Consider the following 287-nt stretch of genomic DNA (forward strand, 5'->3'; position numbering starts at 1 on the left):
TGAGAGAGCCGGTCCGGAGCTGGCCCAGAAAGAACGTCCTCGCTGGGGTCGGGAGGCTCTCGTCTGCTCCTGGAGAGTGGTTTGAGGGTACAGCGAAATCGAAACTCGCGCCTTCCCCGGTTACTGAATTCCTCACAAGTAAAGGGGGTTTGATCCGAAGTGGGTGATGATCTTACACAGGCAGTAGAAGGGTGGTGTAACTTGCGCTTTTTTTATGGCCACAGTATTGCGACAGTAAGAAAACATAAATTTTTTCCATTTAATTTAACTTTACATAAAAACTGCCT

Source organism: Cariama cristata, unplaced genomic scaffold (genome assembly GCF_000690535.1).
Source record: "Cariama cristata isolate BGI_N322 unplaced genomic scaffold, ASM69053v1 scaffold3416, whole genome shotgun sequence".
Classification (NCBI taxonomy): domain Eukaryota; kingdom Metazoa; phylum Chordata; class Aves; order Cariamiformes; family Cariamidae; genus Cariama; species Cariama cristata.